The sequence below is a fragment of the Canis aureus genome, chromosome 22 (assembly GCF_053574225.1).
Source record: "Canis aureus isolate CA01 chromosome 22, VMU_Caureus_v.1.0, whole genome shotgun sequence".
Taxonomy (NCBI): domain Eukaryota; kingdom Metazoa; phylum Chordata; class Mammalia; order Carnivora; family Canidae; genus Canis; species Canis aureus.
Window position 1 is genome coordinate 1,755,832 of NC_135632.1, and position 21,792 is coordinate 1,777,623.

Genomic DNA, 21,792 nt, shown 5'->3' on the forward strand with positions numbered 1-21,792 from the left:
CAACCACTGAGCTACCCAGGCGTCCCAAAGCAATTTTCTTTATAGCATTTTACAAAGAACAGCCTGGCAGTAGCTGGTGGTGTGATAAACTCCTGTACCCTGTCATCCTGTGATTCCATTTCCAGGTGAAACTCTCAACGTGCCTGCACCAGGAGACATGTACAGATGTCACTGAATATTATCTGCACCAAAACATCAGGAGCGATGCAAATGTTCATCAGTAGAGAAATGAGGACATGTTGTGGTATAATCATGCTCTACAGACAGTGAAAGTGAATTAATTCAATCTATGCGTAATAACGTGGAGTCCCTCTTGAAAGCAGGATATTAAGTTTTAATAAGCAGGTTGCAAAAGTGTAAAAAAATAGCATGATAACTTACATAAATTTTTATAACATTCTAAGCAGTATTATGAATGCTTATGAGTACACATACCTGTGGTAAAAATATAAAAAAGTATATTTGGGGGATCCCTGGGTGGCTCAGTGGTTTAGCATCTGCCCTAGGCCCAGGGCGTGATCCTGGAGACCCGGGATCGAGTCCGCATCGGGCTCCCTGCATGGAGCCTGCTTCTCGCTCTGCCTGTGTCTCTGCCTCTCTCTCTCTCTTTCTCTCTCATGAATAAATAAATAAAATGTTTAAAAAATTTTTTTGAAATCCACCAAAATTCATGAGAGGCTTGCCTCTGGATAATGAAGATGTGGGTAAAGGAGCGAGGGAAATGTTACTGGAAAGGGAATTAAAGAGATCTCAAATTCATCTGTAATTTTGTTTTTTAGAAAATCAGCAGCAAGAGTGCCTGGGGGCGCAGTCAGTTAAGGATCCCACTCTTGGTTTCAGCTCAGGTTGTGATCTCGGGATAATGAGATTGAGCCCCACGCTGAGTGCGGAGCCTGCTTGAGAGTCTGTCTCCTTCTCCCTCTGCCCCTCACGCTTGGGCTCTCTCTCTCTAAAATAAATAAGTAAACCTTTAAAATCAGAAGCAAAATATCAATATTTATTAATATGGCAAGTACATGGATATCTGTTACATTATCCTTTGCATATGCTTTTCCTCTTTTAAAAAAATCAATTAAACCTATGAGTAACATTTAAGAGTAGAGTGTTGACAGATTCAACTACATAAAAATACAAAGCTTATAAAAAACAAAACCTGTCATGCACAGTGACTTAAAATGAAAATATGTAATCAGTATGAAAGATGAATTTTAATATCCCTAAGATACGTAAATCAATAATCAATGGGCCAAGGACATGAGCAAATAACTCAAAGGAGACTCAGTTCAGAAAAAATATTTTTCTTCATTAATAGTCAAAGATATAAAAGCTGAAATTAAAATAACATTAACATGACCCCCTTTTAATCCATTTTTAGAAGGATAATAATCTGGTTACAGCAAGGGAGTTTAGACACTCTCACACATTTTTAGTTGGGGTGTAAATTATTTCAACACTTCTAAAAAACAATTTAGCAATGCAGGTCAAGAGTCTTAAAAATGTTCATATCCTTTAACACAGTGATTCTGTTTCTAGGAATCTATTCTAAAGAAACAATCTGAAATGTGTACAAAACTTAAGATATGCACACCAAAAAAATATTGTGGGGCTATTTATGTTTAGTGTAAATGTCTCAAGATGGGAGAATAAAAAGTATACATATATATTTTTTCCACCCATATGGAAGAATATTAAGAAAACATGAAAAACCACGTTTATAAAAAATGTTTAGTGGCATGAAACAGTACTATGTCAAATGCCACATTGCAAGATTCAAAATTATTTATCCAAAGAGGATTATTTGGAAAATTCCATTAAGACTACTAAAAGGAAATATACTGAAATGTTAGCAATGGTTAGCTCTGGTTGGTGGAATTAGCATTTTTGAGATTTTCTGTTAGAAGTATGACTTCTTTTATAATCAAAGAATAACAATTATAACAGTTTTAGTTACATTGCCTTATGTAAGTAAATGTAAGTGAGCCGTTTACTTAAAGAAAAATCCATTTTAAGTTCATCAGTTTTCATTATAAAATAAAGATCTTAGAAAAAGGCAGAAAATCCAATAATTTACTCAAGAAATAAGGAGGATGGCTTCCGGGGAGCAACTAGAGGTATCACTAATGATTTCGTTCCAGTGCGTGTGCGGCCCAGCCCTTCAGAAGGAGGGGTGCTCTGATTACCAGGGAAGCAGGCAGTTGACAAAGTTGATTGGGGATTACTAAAAATCTGAAATTTGAGGGAGGAATCTCCTTTTTTGAATCACATGTTCTAGTTCCCAAAGTATGGAGAAATTCCATATGCCATAGAAAAGAGGTCTCAAAACTGCCCGTTATGGAAACAAAACAAAACAAAAAAAAAATTAAATTTACTGCTGAAATAAAATGTGCCCCATATGGCTAACATTTGGAGATTTGTTTTCAGTCCACACTGCTACAAACACACTTGACAGTTCCCAGGGTAATTGGCTGTAGTGTCAAAGCATAAATAAGACTGAAACACCGATTCTGGGTATAACAAAAGGAGACTTTCTGATGCTCCCCAAGACTTAGATTTAATGTGTCGAGTTACAGTGTTAATGCGGTGCTCTAGTCAACGAATGCCTAAGTAAGGTGCGGATTTGTTGTATATAGGCTGTAATGATTCACATTCTCAAAATAAGTTTAAGTCTGCGTGTGTGACAAGTGGGGTGGGTCAGCCTCCTGGGGAGCAGGGTGAGTCACAGTGTTGGAGAGAGATTGGTTTTGTCGGGCCCTCCCTTTCAGAGCAAGCTAGGTGAGAATGGGGTAAATGGGAACTGGGTTTGTGATTTCCAAAGCCTAACTTGGCGTGGGGACTTTTAGGCTGTAAGCTGAGAACCAGGAAAATCTGCTTGGCACCATCTCAAGCAAAGGTGAGGTCAAGAGACAACGAGAATATAATCCATAATAGGAAGCTGAAGGCAAAGGGGTTGAGAAGGCAGATTGAGGGCGGGATGTAGATACAGACGCCAATGTCTGGGGCGTCCCTGGCTCAGAGTTGGAAGAAGGGTGGACATTAAAATAGAGTCTGAACTTTTAAATGAAAGAGGGACAGGGTTTCATCGCACGTAGTAAGATGGAGGAAATAACAACAAAAAATCACAGTGAAGGCCTGGTGGATAGAACTGTAAATTCATTCATTAAGTTACAAATACTTTTTTGCGAATGCCTACTTTATGCCAAGCTCTGTGCAGAGACCAAACATAAATCATCATGCTCTGCCCCCGAGGAGACAAGCAATTTGCAAGTAAAGAAATGCACGATGCCACACTGAAAGATACTGTAAAAAAAAATAAAATGCCTGAAGGAAGTGATGAAGAACAGCAGTGTTTGTTGCGCGGTAAGGGAAGCTTCTCTGACCTGGTGTCAGATGAGTTTTCCTGGCAAAGAGAATAATTTGCTCAAAGACCTTGAGACCATATAACAAAAACAAAAATGATAATTAAAAGAAAAAAAGAAGAGAAAGACAAAACCTTGGTGCATTAGAGCATTCTCCTCCGAATTTAAATCCCACATCCCATCAGAAAAAAAAAATTTTTTGAGTAAGCACCCTCTGTGTGTATATATTTATTTGCCTATAAATAATATATATGTATTATGACACTCATTTTTATTCTAAAAATATTCAAAATAGGAATCTTAAAGGATGAGATGAAAAGTAAACAAAAGTGAGAGTTCTAATATTTTCTTCTTCCTACAACACTGTGGGTGGTCATGCCCACCCCAGGAATGAACTCTCCCCTCCCACTGTTCCATAAGGTAGAAGAATCAGGGTTGAGCCCAGGGAACCAAAGGGAGAGTTGGTCTGGGGTGATTTACGTCTGCCTTGTAAGCCATGACAAGGGCCTTAGATTTTATTGCGGTCTATGGAGGAATCGCTGAAGAGTTTTGAGCAGCAGACATTGTTCCAGCCTATTTTCAAATGATGGCTCAGTCTGTTCTGTGGGGCCTAGATCAGAAAGGGGCAAAAGTGGAATCAGAGAGACTGTGAAGACTATTGCTCACCCAGATGGGAGAAGAAGGTAATTAGAGCTGGGATGGTCCTGCTAGGGATAAAAATGAATGACACAGTCAATACAAATTTTGGAGGTAAAAGGTAAAATGCAAGCTAATGGGAGAGTGTAAGGGGGAGGGGGACTTTTAACTATCTTAAATTTAAAAATGTCTGTGAGATGTCCCAGAATAATCGTCTAGCAGGCAAATCTGTGGTTTAGGCCACAGACGAGGGCACTCTGGGCACTGAGGTGGGGAAAACCACAGGAAGATTAAGCCAATCTGAGAAGACAGTCTAGAGAGCCAAGGACCCAGTACAGGATTGAGTCCAGAGAGCAGCCAAAAGACAAAAAAGAAGTCACGCATCTCAAGAGAGTCCAAGAAAGAGAGAGAACAGAAGCGAATGGGATTCGGCGGCCAGGTCAAGGCAGCAGGGTATAGAAAAGCGCCCATCCAACTGGGCAGCTTGGAAAAGGCCGTTCTAGGAGGATTTTAAAGGCAAGGCTCAAAATGGAGTAGGTGAAGACAAGAGGAGAGAGTGAGGACGGAGACAAGCATCTGTGGAGAGCTATTTGAGAGGTTGGTGCCGAATGGGTCCAACCCATTCGGAGGAGGAAGTGTGGAGATGGTTTGGAATGGAAGCCCCCCGCGCATGTTTGCAAGTGTTGGGGTGACTCCACAGAAAGGGCGAGGATGGTGACCAGATGAGAAAAAGCGATTGCACGCAGACCCAGATCCAGAAGTGGATGTGATGGGGGAAAGATGAATGAGTTCTGTTTCGTGGCTTTTCATCTTTTTCAGTGAAATAAGAGGTGAGGCCATCAGCTGAGAGTGTGATGGGGGAGGAGGGATGGAAGGGAGGAGGCTAGAGCAAAGGAGGTCTCAAATGAAATCCTCAGACAAAGGAGCAGTGAACCTGCTGGAGACACAGCAGGAGTGTCGGGCAATGAGACGCGTCCATGTGGGATCCGAGATAAGACACGTGAAGTAAAGCAGAAACAGGGTCCCCTTCGGTGGTGCTCAGCTGTGTAGGTGCTACAGTGGGGTCCGCCTAAGCTTGGGCTTTTGTCCCCTGGTTGAGGGGCAGTTCGATGCTGAGAGGCGTCAAGGTAGGGCAGGTCTGGAGAGCCACGGTGCAGACCAGGGGGGTACATAGGGACCCCAATTTGAGAAACAGAAAGACCATCTTCAGAGCGCAGGGAGGAAACCACAGGTTATTTTTCTGAATGAAGGAGGGTTTGGATTCGTGTTGGGCTTCTCTTCACAAGACTTCTTCGCCTCCCCTCTCCGCCCCACACCCGCTCTGTGACTCCCCCTGGAGCCCAGGGCACAGCTCAGTGGTCGTGCTGCTGGGTGGAGCTGCTGCAGACCCCCCGGGGCCACCCCTGAGCCCCCCACCCAGGGGCCAGCGGACAAGGCGAGGTCGGGGGTGCCCTGCTGCCCAGGCCAGGCTTGCAAAGCTAGGACGGTGAGCTTCAGCACAAGACGCACTCCTGCCCCCAGCTGCTGGCCTGTGCTTACCCCAGCCTGCGTGCCCCCCAGAGCCACGGTGTCGTTCATCGGGGACTAAGGTGACTCACGTGAGAGGACAGACAGGCTCGGAGGTGGAGGGAGCCCTTGAGAAGAGACACACGCCCTGGACACCTGTGCGGGCCTGACTTACCTGCCTGGGGCCCGCAGAGTGGGGAAGGTCAGCTGCACTCTCAGCCTTGCCCCCCTAAATACTGTCTCGACCTTCGCTCAGTTTCTTTCTTTGTCCCCCCTTAACAGCCCTACACTGGAACAATCCATAGGGACCCTCATCTAAACAGTTCCATACACGCAACTCGTACTAAGTGATTGCACATGACTCTATAAACACATTGAACCTGAGTGACTGTTTGATTCACCCTCTAAAAACTAGAAAATCGTTATCCTTACGCACGGCTAATTAACGCACACTGCTCGTGTCTCCCCGACCACCACCCACACATATTATACTTATGTTGTACGTCAGCTCTTCTCGAAACATGAAAATTGGCAGAAGAGCGATTTTCTCGGTTTAGCTTAAAACCTGGTTTATCACCTGTCTTGTGTTTCCTTGGCTTTTCACAAGCCACGCTGTCCTATAATGAGGCATGTCGATTTTACTACTGTAGTGAACATTCCTGCGCAGTCAGCCAGATGGTCTGCATCAGTCAAGGAAATTAAAAAAAAATAATAAAAAAAAAACATTTTAGAAAATAGTTTAGCAAAATAACTCTATTCCTGGGGGAACAGAGGTACATAGTTGCTCTGAAATGCCTATTCCAGTCCAATAGTGCAGGAGTGGTTTGGGGCCTTTTCTTAAAGAATCAGTGCATGAGTCAGATAGTAGGCTTCCTGCCCTCAGTGCTGTCAGGGATACTGCGTGAAGGGCAATCCTGGGCGTTAAACTATTAGAATAACCAGCTCTTTCCAAGCAAAGTGGAGGTGCGGCAGTTAGGAGCTCAGGATCTGGGTTTGAATGCTGACCGCGGCGCTTAGGGCCTCCTGGGGTAGGTCGTCTGTGCTTCATCCCCCTTACCTGTGAAGGGCACGGAATACCAGTGCCCACCTCACCAGCATGTTAGGAGACTTAGAAGACTCCCTGGGCACGCAGCAAGAGCTCAGCCAATGCGAACGGGTATCATTTTATTGTTCTTCCCCTTAAAATGAATGACGAAGGTTCCATCTTCTGAGAATGAGATCGGATTTCACAAGAGCCCAAAAGGCTTATGCAGGTCCAGGTGGATGAAACAGGGGGACGGCCCCAACGGCATCGAGACGTGCAAGCTGCGTTTCATTAAAGTAATGCAACCGTTGTGTCCGGGGCTCGCGAGCGTACTCTACACAACGGTTCGGGAAGAGACTGGAGACTTCCAGAGGGTGTCACTGACGTGTGAGCAGTCATCCAAGTTTAACTAACACTCGTTTCAAAATACAGATTCTGGTTTTTCTCCTCTAAAAAAAAAAAAAAACATAGCAATTTAGATATCTCGATGCTAAGCGTGTCAGGAAAGAGAACAGTCAGTGGCACTATTTGCCTTTTGTTTTATGATCCTGTACGTCGCATGTAGATTAGCAGACTTTTGGTTCTCGGAACACATTGCCACATGTCCCTCTTTCCTTTAAGGATTATGGAGTAACATTTTTTTTTTTTAAATTCAGTATCCAAATATTTCCTAAAGTCTAATTATTTTCAATGCATTGTTGCATCATTCTACCATCTTCACTACAACTTGGGGTTCCTATTGGAGACCATTCTGAGGGTAAAGGCCTTTTAAAAAAAAAAACAGCTTTGGTAAATACAGTCCACAGAATCATTTGATGCCCCGTTCCAGGGTCTGATAATTCCTTCTGGAGTCTCCCGTGGAGCCAACCTAAACTGCTCAGGCTGCGCCTAAGCCCCTTTCTTCATGATCTTGTACCAGAGCTGGTGGGAAGCGTGAGAACACCCCCGCCCCCCGACTCTGTGGAGTAGTTCCCAGACCTTAGCACATGTGACAGTCCCAGGAGACCTTGTTTAAATGCAAATTCTCGGGACCTCTGTGGATTCTGCAAGTGGTAATCTTGGGGATGGGCTGGTTCTCTGCCACATGGTGCAGGTGATTGTGAGGCAGGAGGTCCCACGGACTACCCTTTGGGAACTACCTGAAAAGAGGCAAAGGCAGCTGGAATGCAGGTGATCTGGCTTGAGTCACATCTCTGCCACCACCATGTTCTGGGAATCTGGGCGAGTTGGTTAACCTCCCTGAAGCCTAACTTCTTCACCTATAACTAGGAACAAACCCACCTGCCTGGCAGGGTTGCTAGGAAGGCGGTCGGAGATGACACGTTCAGTCAAGCACCCAGGAGAGTACCAGGCCCAGAGTGAGCGCCCCATAAACAGCATCAGTAAAACCGTTGCTTCATAAACTTTGAGGCTCCGGTTAAATCACCTGTTCAGTATTCTCTTTTTCGCATTTGTAACCATTTAGATATACATATATGGCTCTGCTCTGAATTTTTTCCGTCTTCACCTACTTCATAGGAACTGAACACTGTGGCCCGCGTCTGATCAGGGCCCAGGTACCTCATTATAGGCCTAGATGTGTGTCTAATTATTCCCCAAATGGGCACACCTCGTTGCACCCTTTAATTTCAGCATCTCATTAGAGTGTTCCATTTGCCCACCTTGTTATTTCCCATCGCCTTTCCCATCTCCTCACCCATGTCCCTTTTTTTTTTTTTGCTCTTTCTTTCACTGCTCACGTCTTCTTGTGCCCATTTCTTTATTCATAGTATTAAATCCTTCCTTTTATGGTTGTCATGATTCCTTCCTTTCTGCACAGCTCATTACATCCCTCCATCTGTGAGCCTCATTATGCCATCCCATTTTTATCTCATTACATCCTCATCGTGCGCATATTATTAGCTCTCCCATTCACGCATAGCACTGCATTCTTTCTCTCTGCTTCTTATCACGGCCTGCCCTTTCCACCCTTCCCATTTAATGCTTCCATTTATAAATCACATTACATCCCCCCTAAATGCTTTTATCATTACACCCATCCATTTATGCATCTCATTACACTATTGCCCATGCACATCTCCATGTGCATTTCTATTTGTACATCTCATTACGGCCCCATCAAACATGCACATGGCATTACTCCCCTTTCAAGTGTTCACGTTGCATTACATCCTTCTATGTTTGCATCTCATTACATCCAATATTCCTAGATTTGACAACAAACTAACAAAGACAAATAAGGATGTTACTTGCTTTTAGAAAACAAAATACGTTTCTCAGGCGCCTAACATCAGTGTTTCTTAAATGACTCATTTATTTTGGAAAGATTTACATATTTATCTAGCTAAGAGACAAAGAACCCTGTATCCATCCATATGCATAAAAAAGAGCTCCTTATCTCATTGCGTGCAAATCGTCATCATTATCACTGCTTTGTATTATTTCTCTATAGTTTACAGTGTGGTACAATTATCCATGAATTTATTTGCAGCAGCAAATTCTGAAGGGGACAGCTTAGAGATCACAGACATTTTACAGACTGAGAAGTGCATTGAAAGCACCAAGAAATTAAGGTATTTCCCAAGAACTGTTAGTGAATGGCAGTGACAGGGCTCAGACTCACATCTGGTTCCAAAACCTATGTTCTCTGTGCCATACCACTCTCCAGGAAGAAAAAAAATCCCTTATTTCTAAGTATCACTTATGTCATTTAACCCATTCCGTAGCACTTCTCTATGACATAAGTTGGTGTTAACATGCTTTGGATTTGTGCTTTGTTTTGTTTTCTAAAACAAAACAACGTAACATCAACTCTTTGAAATCAAACACTCTGCATTTCATGTTTATCTCTGTCTCTGAGTTCGAAGAACTAGATTTCTTTTTGAAGGTTTTTTGATTTAATTCAATTTGCCAACACCATATAATGCCCAGTGCTCATCCCATCAAGTGCCCTCCTCAGTGCCCGTCACCCAGTAACCCCATCCCCCGCCCCCTCCCCTTCAGCAACCCTCCTTTTGTTTGCCAGAGTCAAGAGTCTCTCATGGTTTGTCTTCCTCTCTAATTTTTCCCCACCCAGTTTCCACCCTTGTGGTCCCTTTTGCTATTTCTTATATTCCCCGTATGAGTGAGACCTTATGATAATTGTCTTTCTCCGATTGACTTATTTCACTCAGCATAATACCCTCCAGTTCCATCCACGTTGATGTAAATAGTGGGTATTCGTAGTTTCTGGTGGCTGAGTGATATTCCATTGTGTACATAGACCACAGCTTCTTTATCCATCATCTGCAATGGACACCAAGGCTCCTTCCACAGTTTGGCTATTGTGGCCATTGCTGCTAGAAACATCGGGGTGCAGGTGTCCCGGCGATTCACTGCATCTATATCTTCGGGGTAAATCCCCAACAGTGCAATTCCTGGGTCGTAGGGCAGGTCTATTTATAACTCTTTGAGGAACCTCCACACAGTTTTCCAGAGCGGCTGCACCAGGTCACATTCCCACCAACAGTGCAAGAGGGTCCCCCTTTCTCCACATCCTCTCCAACATCTGTTGTTTTTTATCTTGTTAATTTTCCCCATTCTCACTGGGATGAGGTGGGATCTCATTGTGGTTTTGATTTGTATTTCCCTGATGGCAAGTGATGCAGAGCATCTTCTCATGTGCCTGTTGACCATTTATTCGTAGGTCTTCTTTGGTGAAATGTCTGTTCATGTCTTCTGCCCATTTCATGATTGGATTTGTTTGGTTTTTAGGTGTTGAGTTTGATACATTCTTTATAGACCTTGGATACTAACCCTTTATCTGATAAGGCATTTCCAAATATCTTCTCCCATTCTGTAGCTTGTCTTTTAGTCTTGTTGACTGTTTTCTTTGCTGCACAGAAGCTTTTTATCTTGATTAAGTCCCAATAGTTCGTTTTTGCTTTTGTTTCCCTTGTCTTCATGGATATCTTGCAAGAAGTTGCTGGCCAAGTTCAAAAAAGGTGTTGCCTGTGTTCTCCTCTAGGATTTTGATGGATTCTTGTCTCACATTTAGATCTTCCATCCATTTTTGAGTTTATCTTTGTGTCTGGTGTAAGAGAATGGTCCAGTTTCCTTCTTCTGCATGAGGCTGTCCGATTTTCCAAGCACCATTTATTGAAGAGGCTGTCCTTTTTCCAGCGGATAGTCTTTCCTGCTTGTTGAAGATTAGTTGACCATTGGGTCCATTTCTGGGTTCTCTATTCTGCTCATTGACCTGTGTGTCTGTTTTTGTGCCAGTACCACACTGTCCTGATGACCACAGCTTTGTAATAGAGCTTAAAGCCCTGCATTGTGATGCCACTAGATTTGGCTTTCTTTTCAACATTCCTCTGGCTATTCAGGGTCTTTTCTGGTTCTATACAAATTTTAGGATTACTTGTTCCAGCTCTGTGAAAAAAGTCTATGGTACTTTGATGGGGATTGCACTGAATGTGTTGATTGCCCTGGGGAGCATAGACATTTTAACAATATTTATTCTTACAACCCATGAGCATGAAATATTTTCGCATCTCTTTGTGTCTTCCTCAATTTCTTCCATCAGTGTTCCTTAGTTTTCATAGTGTAGATCCTTTACCTCTTTGGTTAGGTTTATTCCTAGGTATCATACAGGTTTTGATGCGATTATACTTGGGATCAATTCCTTGATTTCTCTTTCTTCAGTCTCATTGTCGGTGACTAGAAATGCAACTGATTTCTGTGCACTAATTTCATTTCCTGCCACATTGATGAATTGCTGTATGAGATCTAGCAATTTTTTGGTGGAGTCTCTTGGTTTTTCCACATCAAATATCATGTCATCTGTGAAGAGTGAGAGTTTGACTTCTTCTTTGCCAGCTTGGATGGCTTTTATTTCTTTTCATTGTCGATAGCTGAGACTAGGACTTCTAATACTATGTTGAACAACAGTGGTGAGAGTGGACATCCCTGTCATGTTCCTGATGTGAGGGGAAGAGCTTTAAGTTCACCCCCCTCACACACTGAGAATGATATTCTTTTTGGGCTTTCCCTAGATGGCTTTTATGATATTGAGGTATGTTCCCTCTATCCCTACGTTGTGGAGAATTTTAATCAAGAAAGGATGCTGTACTTTGTCAAATGCTTTTTCTCCATCAGTTGAGGGATCATATGGTTCTTGTCCTTTCTTTGATTAATGTGATCTATCACATTGATTGATATGTGGACATTGAACCATCCTTGCATCCCAGGAATGAATCCCACTTGTTGTGGTGAATAATCCTTTTGATGTACTGTTGGACCCTATTGGCTAGTGTCTTGGCGAGAATTTTTGCATCCATATTCATCAGGGATATTGATCTGTAATTCTGCTCTTCACTGGGATCTTTGTCTGGTTTGGGGATCAAGGTAATGCTGGCCTCATAGAATGAGTTTGGAGGTTTTCTTTCCATTTCCATCCTTGAAACAGCTTCAGTAGAGTAGGTGTTAATTCTTCTTTAAATGTTTGGTAGAATTCCTCTGGGAAGCCATCCGGCCCTGGACTCTTGTTTCTTGGGAGGTTTTTGATGACTGCTTCCATTTCCTTGCTGATTATTGGTCTGTTCGGGTTTTCTATTTTTTCCTGTATCAGTTTGGTAGTTTATAAGTTTCCAGGAATGCATCCATCTTTTCCAGATTGCCGAATTTGTTCGCATATGGTTGCTCATAACACATTCTTAAAATCATTTGTATTTCCTTGATGTTGGATGTGATCTCTCCTCTTTCATCCATCATTTTATTAATTTGAGTCTTTTTTCTTTTTAATAAGGCTGGCTAGGGGTTTATCTATCCTGTTAATTCTTTCAGAGAACCAGCTCCTCGTTTCATTGATCTGTTCTACTGTTCTTCTGGTCTCTATTTTATTGAGTTCTGCTCTAATCTTTATTATTTGTCTTCTCCTGCTAGATTTAGGCTTTATTTGCTGTTCTATCTCCAGCTCCTTTAGATGTGTTAGCTTGTGCATTTAAGATCGAAGAGCTAGATTAAAAGAAGCTTTCATGTGGAACCCCCCAACAAGAATAAATACACGTAGTATAAAATGCAAAAATCAGGAGAAAGAGGTGGTCCTTTACTGATCTTAACCACCAAAGCCAGCCTCCCACAGACAAAACAAGGAGACTTCCCTATAAGGGATTCAAGGGGTACCAAGGAAGCCTTCCCCAAATGTATAACCTTTCTTCCTCACAGATCCTAACACTAGCCAGTTTCTGCTTCATTATGTTCTCTGTCTTACTTTTATTTTTTATTGAATTCTGAAATAGCTCATAAATTCAGAAAAGTGGAGAAAGATAATACCCATTCCCACCACAAGATAAAAAAAGATGTTTACATTTCTTCCATATTTACTTTAAATATTCCCCTTTACAAAAAGAAACTGCTGGGATCCCTGGGTGGCACAGCGGTTTGGCGCCTGCCTTTGGCCCAGGGCGTGATCCTGGAGTCCCAGGATCAAATCCCACATCGGGCTCCCAGTGCATGGAGCCTGCTTCTCCCTCTGCCTATGTCTCTGCCTCTCTCTCTCTCTGTGTGTGTGACTATCATAAAAAAAAAAAAAAAAAAGAACAAAAAGAAACTGCTGTAAATACTCTCTTGAGGTTGGTGTGTATTATTTTCATGGATATTTTTGTACTATCATTTTAAACTTTTATATATGTGTTATCATATTGCACATATCTTTTGCAATATCCTTTCTATGCTTACCATTATGTTTTAAAAATATATCTATCTGTTCATACATGTGGAGTTAGCTCATTCATTTTAGTATCTATAAAGTTCTCCATTATGTAAATAGAGCAGAGTTTACTTAATCCATTTCTCTATGAGAGATAATTCAATATTACATCTGCCTTGATCTCTTAATACTTCATCAGCACTTAGTGCTATGCTCTACTCTTTGAAAAACTAAGTGGAGACATTTGAAATTTCTACATCATGGGAAGCAATGTCTTCTCCATGCATCCATGGCACAGTCAGTTTTATCACCTTTGTAACCATTCCAAGTAGTAAGCATATCAGCAAAATGGTAGTTCTTAAATAAAACTAGACCCTGGCTAAATGCTGATATGCACTAGTGTATTAAAGTAATTGCACCTAGAAAGGGTGGTCTGATTCCCAGAACTTGGAATGCTTCTTATGATAGCAAAAGGCAATAAAGATGAAGAAAAATGCAATGTTTGCCACAGAAATGTGGCTGATTTTTCCCCCTGGTTTAAGAAGTAATGGTTTAAATAGTCACTAGAGACTACTGCCAGCCCCTGACTGCAATCAGACCAATATGACTGTGGTCACTAAAAGCATGGCCTAATTCAGATATAAAAAAGACTATTAGATAGTAATTTTCCAGAAATTTCAGAGCCTAAAAAGGCTTTCCATCATGATGCAGAAAAGGAATTCATACTGTGCTGGTGGGAATATAAATTAGATCATTCTGGAAAGCAATTTAACAAAACTTAATGAAGTTAAGGATATGCATAATGTTAAATTTTTAATGTGTCATGCAAACAAGATTTCTGGAGCAGAGCAGATGACTTACAGCAAATAACCTCACCAACTCCCCTTTGCCTCAGTTATTAACCGTAGACCACACAATGAGAGCCTGATGTCATCCTATACATGCTAGGTCTGTGTTGTAGGTAAAGGAACCCTGAGACTGTGGATCTGGATATTTATACAGGGGAGGGCCAGCACCCTCCCTCATGTGAAAGAAGAAAAGAAAAAAATTTGGTCTTGTGGGTTATAAATAAATCTCTCCAAGGGGAGGATAAGACTAGTGTCTCCAGCTTGACAGCTTAGAGATGTCTTCCAATCCTGGGTCTCATTCCTACCTTGATGTAAACACATACTTCTGGGAAGATAAATCTCTCTAGATGGTCTCTTACTTTCTAATTAGTCATAAATTAACTTTTCCAGCTTGTTCTTTTAGCCCAAATCCCAAGTTTCAAGAAAATTTGCTCAGAAAGCCTTTGTAGAAACAACAGCAAAAAGTTCCTCTACAGTCTTAAACATACCCTATGATCCAGCAATAATTCCACTTCTGAATTCATTCCAGAAAAATTCTAACTCATATCACAAGGGGACACGTCTGAGGATATTCACTGTTGCACGGTTCCTGTACATGCAAAGATGGAGGCAAGGGGAATGGCTAAGTAAAATGTGGGGTTGGCAGATGTGCACTATGAAATCGCTCCATAGCGGTGGGGGCAACAAACAAGTCCACATACGATGCCATGTGTAGAGCTTGAGAGAAACAAGCAAGACACAGAATATGGTCCACGGCATCACATCATTTACGAAAATGAAAAATACACTAAACATTAGTACATGTTTTTCATGAATCCAGACCTGTTCAAAGAAATGTATCTAACCCAGAAGAATGAGAACTTACATAAAGGGGAGGTGGGAGGAGCATCTGGGAATGAAGGTGGTATCGGGGATAACTTGGGAAAAATAAGAGAAGGACCTCGCCCCCAACAAAATAACCTACATGGCTGAGGCGTGTGTTTACCTCACTAACTGATTTCCAAAGGAGAAAAAGAAAGCCCCTTTGCTAAGCTAGTTCCCTATCAGCACCCTCTGTGTGTGGCCTAGTACCACGGGGTAGTCCCCTGCTCCTCTGTCCTCGGGCTTACATTCCAGAACCCCCAGTGGATGCCTGAAACCAGGCATAGTACGGAACCACATATATACGATGCTCCTTCCTAACATGCATACCTATGATAAGGGCTCATTTATAAATTTGGCACAGAAAGAGATTAAGGACAGTAACTAATAGTGAAATACAATAATATAATAATGTACTATTATAAAACTTATGTGAACGTAGTTTCTCAGAATACCTTACCGTACTGTACTCACTCTTCTTGTGATGATGTGAGATGATCAAGTGCCGAGTGATGAGATGAAGTGAGGGGCAGGACGCAGGCAGTGTGACGTGGTCGTATTAGGCTACTAATGACCTGCTGGTGATACATCGAGAGGAGGCTCATCTGCTTTCAGACTGGAGTTGACAGTGGGGATCTGAAACTGTGGAGGGTGAACCACAGATAGGGGGAACTACTGGACATAGTGGTGCTAGATGCTCAATATATAGTTGTTAAATGCAGGTGGCAACCATCAGGAGGAAAAAACAACAACAACAACAACAACACTGAAATTCTTTGCTTTCCAATATGAGAGGAGATCCCATGTGAGTGCTCGCCGTCATGCCAACATTTCCATTTTACTGCTGCCACCACTGTAAAATGTCAATTTTTCTTGACATTTTGAACATTGGTAATCTTTTGCCCTTTCTTCCACTCTGATTAAAAATAGTTTGCTGGCTTTAATGGGCTCCATTTTAGAAGAAAGTTGGTTCATAAAGAAAGTCATTATGGGTTTATCAAACATTTATAAAGCTTCACCCAATTTTCCTCCTTTAGTTTCCACTCAACCCACATGCTTACGTTAGCTTTTGCATAAACTGCTTTATTCAAACACTTGTAATGTTTACTGCCAACATTTTATAATCACATTTTTTTTCACGATCCTTAGGCAAGTGTAAAAACTTGGCTTTTTGAATCAAATCAAATATTCTATCATATTTGTTGGTTCTTACATGAAACAGTTCTTCAGAACCTCTCTGTGAAATGAGTCAAACATGCTGTGTTCCAGCTACGTGGAGCCAGACCCATGGTTAGAATCGCCACAACTTGCCAAGAAGCAATTCAGTTCTTCCCAACATGTGGGTACTCAAAGGATAGGAAGAAAGTCAAGTTTATTTCATGGTCTGTAATGAAACTAAGAAGCTGGCCACACTGACCTCATTTACTCGTGTGTCCCTAGAGTTCCCTTATTAATCTGGGATAGAAAAAGGAGAGACATGGAACAGAGCACATGTGTGGCATTTACATTGAGCACTAGATCACCCTGGGAGTTCTCCTGGGTCAGTACCCTCACTGCCTCTGCTCAGAGTCTGCCTCCCACCTGTTGCCCACCCCTTCCCCACACATCCCTGCCTTCTGCCAACTTTCAAACGAGCCCCAACAATTTCAATTTTCACGCCTCTTCTTTCCTTCCAAGTTTCACAATTTGGAGTAATCATGTCTCTGATCTTCAAGAATGGAATTTCTGTTCTTGCAACCAGATTGTATATTTTGACATTTGAAACCAAACTATTGTGGAGAAGTATGAACATATGCACATGAGAGTTGAAAAAAATTCCTCAAATACCAATCGATGGAGTCAAATCAGTCATCCTCATCTGTTTCCAAGGATGTAGGAGTAATTGCCAGTCGTTGCACATCAGAATAACCTAGGGATTTGCTTAGAAATGCAGATTCCTGGGCACAAACACAGACTGATCCGGTTAGGCTTCCAGGGGCGGAACCTGTATTTGATGTTTGTAACACATTTCCCTGGGATTGTGCCTCCTGAGAACTGGTGATTTGGAAAAGCTGAGAACAAGCAGTGACAATGCTACCCTGATGGATTTAGACAATCATTCTTCAATTACCAACATTTTATTCTAGAAACTTGTTTTATAAAATTAAATGAATTCCTCCAATATACATAGAGATGTAGGTATGTTTTTTTAAAAACAAAAATGTTCTAAAAGATCTTAGTGGGCATAATTGAATAGATGTGAAAATTAACAACCTAAATGCTACGGTGCCCGCGTGGCTCAGTCAGTTAAGTGTCCAATTCTTGGTTTCAGCTCAGGTCTTGATCTCAGGGTTGTGAGTTCAAGCCCTGCACTGAGCTCCACACTGGGCATGGAGCCTACTTAAAACAAAGAACAGAAATCTAAATGCTACTATCAATATAAATTACAAATCTATGTGTCTCAATTAGCAAAAATTTAAAAAGATTCATTGAACATCTCTTATGAGTAACGCGCTATACTTAGTATTTTCAGAAGCTACAATGTAATATAGAAATTAGTCTTCTTGCCAAGGGGCCTTAATCCAGTTGAGAGCCAAGAGTCACACCAGAAGAAACTTAATAATGACCACAACTAAACACAAATAAAGATGTATTCCAGTTTTCCTCTGTGAGGAATACTATGGACCCAGTGCATTACTGTGTCAACATTCTTGGCATACGGGATGGCGTCTCCTTCCTCCATTTATCCTTGATTCCTGACACTGGATGCCATAAATGCTAATTGCTATAAGCTAAATTTTATAGTAACATTTTTCAGAAGTTGAAATAAATTTAAAAATTAAATTACAGCATAAGTATTTTTTAGAGTCTCTCTTGGTGATTTATTCATTCAGCATACAGTATGTTTCTTACAAGACCCTATGGTTGCACGATGTAGGACAATATAAATAATAGAAAGATAAATGATATAAGGATGCCTCATTAATTTTGTTCCTTCAGTAAGTTTATTGCACACCCTGGACTCCATATAGTTAGAATTCAGGCACTAGAAATAACCATAAATAATATTATGTGAAAATATTGGAGATCGTTAAAAAAGAAAAAAAAAAACTCTTGTTTACATTTCTTAAAACATACTTGAGGTATGTGCCTAGAGTTGATCCCATTAACCATAGGCGCACAGAACACATGAGGCAATGCCATGTTTTGTATCTGTGCAAAAATAGCTTTAAACAGAATTTAAATGTACCAGAACCCAAAGTTCTTCCAGATGTAGGCTTTCACTGATTTCTGGAAAATTGCTTCCCCGTACCCTCTCACAGTACATCGACCACGTTATAAGATCCAGAGGCTACTTTGCACTTTTACGGAATCCATAGCATTGACTCATGCTGTCACCGTCATCAAAATAATGTTATAAGTATGCTCTCATCTTTCCATGCTATCTGGCTTATTTTTCCCCTAAGAGACTTTGCAAGAGACTTTTTATATAGTTCTGCAAATTCCTACTCCCATTGATGATGAAAAAAAAACCTGGAGAAACATTCATTTGATCAACTGTTTGAAAACATCATTTTTCCTCCAGGGGCTTCTATCCCTTTTGAATTTGATGGTGTTTATCAGGAAAACTTTTTTAGTATATTCTTACTGTGATTATATCTCTTTCTCTTTACATCCTTCTGATTTTATTGAGGCCCGATCTGGAGTGTTCTCAGAAGAACTAAACCCCTCTAAGTAGATTCATCATTTTCACTGAGAATTGGCCAACAGGGTATCCGTCACATTCCCTTCTTCATGGCACAATGTCAGTATTGATTCTTAGTGCTGCGTAACAAATTACCAAAGCCTAGCAGCTCAAAACAGTATCTGTTTGTTACCGCAGTTTTCTTGGGTCAGGACTCTGCTTGTGACTTAGCTGGTTCTTCTGCTCAAGGTCTCCCAAGCCTGCAAAATCAAGATACAGGCTGGGCTGTGGTCTCATTTGGAGGTTTGAATGGGAAGGGTCTGCTTCCAGATGTGCTTAGGCTGTTAGCAGATACCATTTATTTGGGGTGGAAGGACTAAAGGCCTGGAACTCATACTGGCTACTGGTTGAGACTGCCTTTAGGTCCTAGAGGGCACCCACAGTTACCTGCCATGTAGCCCCCTCCGTAGGCACTTCACAACTTGGCAGCTTGCTTCTTCCAGGCCAACAGGAGAGTCTCCCTATGCATTTGCTAATAAGATAGGTCCGTGTGGTGTATATACATGAGTAGTGTGTAAGTGGTATGTGTGTGTACACAATAATGTAATCATGGAATTGATATTATCTTTGCCATTTTCTCAGAAGCAAGTCACAGATCTCTTCCACACTTAAGGGAAAAGGATTACATGAAGGGATGAATACCAGGAGATGGGAATTATTGGGAGGAGGGTCACCAGAGGGTCTGTCCACCACAATCCCATTGAACTACTCAGGGAGGGACTCCACTTACATATGCATTAATTTTTTTTAATTTTTTTTTTATTTATGATAGTCACACAGAGAGAGAGAGAGAGAGGCAGAGACACAGGCAGAGGGAGAAGCAGGCTCCATGCACCGGGAGCCCGACGTGGGATTCGATCCCGGGTCTCCAGGATCGCGCCCTGGGCCAAAGGCAGGCGCCAAACCGCTGCGCCACCCAGGGATCCCATGCATGATTTTTATTATTCTTCTGGACTCTAATTGTTTTTAAAAGAAGCTTGTAATTCTTTAAACAAATCAATTTTAGTTCTCTTGTATTAAAAAATAAAATCATATAAGCAATTCCTGGGCAAGGCCTGGGAAGCTATAGGACCCAGAAGCGTAAAGAAGTTGGGGAGAGAAATGATCATCTCAAACACAGTCAGGAAACCAAAATTCCAAAAATTTAGGTATCACTAGTTCACGGTTTTTGTTTGCTTGTTTTGTGACTGATTTTACTCTGAATTTCCAACAATATTTGGAGCCACGTGTGTTTCATCTCTCTATATTCAAAGTTGGCTGTTATTGCTGATTCCAACAGTTCATAGAATTACTGTCTATCTTCTTCAGTCAGTTCCCTTTGCACAACACCTAAATCCTCTGAAGAAGTAAGCCTGCTTTTGACTTCAGAACTTGAATCCTGGGATGTAGCTTGCCATCTGTCCTAAACTTTTCAAGTAACTTTTTTGCCAAGACAAGTGTGGATTATAAGCAACAACCTGGGACTTTTCTGGTCTCAGAACAGGAAAGATAAAGGAACCCTTAAGTATTATTTTAAGTACTTTGTTTGTTAGCAGTGTTTGTGGTGAATGAAAAGTTGGTCCTTAGTTGTGTGAGCGATAGAGAAGTGATCTGCCTCCCAATGGCCAAGCATAGACTTCAGAGACTTCGCAGTTTTGAAATTGATATTTATGAACATCTGCTTTTTCCCCATAAATTTTAATATAGATTTCATCCTTTGAAACCTTCAAAACTCCCAGGTGCTTCTTCAGTCTTTACCTTGGGAACATGCTTTTAAAAAAATGATATTAAACGTTAGCAACTCAAAACGCTGTATTCAGCATGTTGAGCCTCCAAGATGTCCAATCCCAGAACACAAGCCATCACAGTCTTAATAAAGAGTGCTGAAAAGGATTTATTTCTGGTCCCAGTTTATACCTTTTATTATTCCACATATATTTATTTAATGCTTGCTTATGTGATAGGCATTTTTAGTGCTGGGATCATAGCAGCCAATATAACAGAGAAAATCCCTGCCTTCATTGTGTTTATGTTCCAGTGAGTGTAAATGTTCTCTTAAAAGAATTCCCTTTAAGTGTTCATAATACTTTCATACAGCTCATTGGAAAGCTCTGCACCGGGCTTGTAAACTAGTGCTATTAATCCATTCCTGATGTTGGACTAGATCCTGGGGATACAACTGTGAACAAAATAGATGCTTATTCTCTCAAGGAGCTTAGAGTTCGGCATATTTCTCACCTCTGTCAAGAAATGTAGACCTGAGAAACAGGAACTTTAGGGTAGGGACTGAGGAGCCACTTGCCCATTCTCTATTTTAGATCCGTCGAAAGCAGCACAGTGCCTCCATCCCTTGGCTCTTGAGCTTACTAAGAGCTGTCACCCTGGGGAGAAGGTCAGAGTGTGTGGACCAGAGGAAAGGGAATAAAATCACAACTCAGCAGAGGACAAACCCATCCGTCAGCTGGGCACATGTAAGGCTAGCTAGCAAAGAGGTCAAATCCCTCTTAGGAAAGCAAGCTTTTAAGAATGTGGTTCTGACCACCCTGTAGCAGAGGATACAAGCCCTTTACATAACAGGAGAGCCTAAGGAGGACGGTAGAGCCATTTAACTTGCTCAGGCTAATCGTATTCCGTCCATTTACAGTGTGATGGAAACGCTCTCCCCTGCGTCTTCAACAGGGACACACGGGCACAACGCCACAGGGTACCCAAGACAGGGGCGGGCATCCTCGGTGGGTCGGTCCAACTCAGCTCTTGGGAGGGAGAAATTAATTAATTTACCGATAAGTCATTTGAGACATTATTTTCCATTAGAACCGACACAGCCATATCACGGAATGTAACGCAAGGTTTGCATATACTATTAAGATAAAATGTAGACCTAAAACAGTGCCAGAGCCAAGGGCCAAGGGATTAGCCCTCTCCCATATTTCCCATCAGCCCCCTGCAAAACCAACATGACAAAAATAATTTTTTATATGCGTGGTCGATTCCCAGTTTTATGCAAAGTGTACGTAAAAGACAAATGCCCCTGCGGCATTGCTTTCGGCCCCACTGTCCCTTGGCTGCCCAACCTCTTTAGAGATCCTGGAGCTGCCATTAGGTGCAAGGGAATGCACCTGCCACTGCAGGCCGCACCCTGGCGGCTGGGCCCAGCCTGGGCCGCGTGC

At 41.7% G+C, this 21,792-nt stretch overlaps 1 protein-coding gene across 3 annotated transcripts in view; it reads left to right on the forward strand.

Moving 5' to 3' along the window:
• The window catches only part of VEPH1 (ventricular zone expressed PH domain containing 1), a 222,840-nt gene that overhangs the window by 174,951 nt on the left and 26,097 nt on the right, over positions 1–21,792 (forward strand). The gene's annotated exons all lie outside the window — the stretch shown is intronic.